The sequence below is a fragment of the Trichechus manatus genome, unplaced genomic scaffold, assembly GCF_000243295.1.
Source record: "Trichechus manatus latirostris isolate Lorelei unplaced genomic scaffold, TriManLat1.0 scaffold00387, whole genome shotgun sequence".
NCBI lineage: Eukaryota > Metazoa > Chordata > Mammalia > Sirenia > Trichechidae > Trichechus > Trichechus manatus.
The window spans coordinates 366,136-367,280 of NW_004444323.1; positions in this window are offsets into that span (position 1 = coordinate 366,136).

The following is a 1,145-nucleotide window of genomic DNA, read 5'->3' on the forward strand; positions in this document are numbered from 1 at the left end:
CTCAGTCTTAAAAGAAAAAAGCAAATGTCTCTACAGCAAACTGAATCAAGAAATGTGTAAAAGCCTCATGACTCAGTTTATAGAGATATGCCAAGTTTGTTTAGTACGAGGAAATCTACTAATGAATTCAGACTGTAGTGGTGACACCACGTGATCACATCAATAAACAAACAAAAAAAATTATTTGATAAAACTCAAAAACCATTATGATAATAGCTCTTATTCAACTAAAAATAGAAGATGACTTTCTTAACCTGAGAAAGTGTATCTCTGTATATTAAATGTAAGGAGCCCTGGTGGTACAGTGGTTAAAGCCAGGGGCTGCTAACCAAAAGGTTGGTGGTTCAACCCACCAGTTGCTCCTTGGGAGAAAGATGTAGCAGTCTACTTCCATAAAGATTACAACCTTGGAAACCCTAGGGGCAGTTCTACTCTGTCCTATAGACGTCCTATGATTCGGAATCGACTCGACAGTGGTGGGTTTGGTTTTTGGTAACTAAATGTATAGTGAATATCTTAATTAATATCTAAATATAACATTTATTTATTTTATAACTATGATGTATGCCTATGATGACTTAAAAATGCTGTAATTTTGAGTCATAGCTACCTTATTAACAATAAAATTTACTAAATATATAAACCGTGGGAAGGAAACATAACTGACATTATTTACCAGTGATATGATAGTCTATACAGAAAATCCCTGAAAATCTACATATGAAATAATAGAATTAATAAGAGCATTTAGAGAGGTAGCTAGATTTCAATCACAGCACTAAACAGCTAGAAAATGATTTTTTAGAAAGTGAATATTTACAGTGAAAACAAAATATAACTAGGGACAGAATTATTTAAAGAACTATAAGACCATTATGTTGAAAGTTATATTACTGAAAGACAATGAAAAAAGATAGATAAAACATATTCATGGGTAAGAAAATTTAGCATAGTCCATTTCCCCAAAATAGTCTATACATACCATTTAATTCTAATAAAACTTCCAACAGATTGTGTGTGTGTGTGTGTGTGTGTTTGTGTGTGTGGGTGTAAGAACAGAGGGCCAAGAAGAGCCAAGATGCAGAAGACAGAAAAACGAGAGTGGAAGACTTGACTGAAATATTAAGGCTGATTATAAACATACA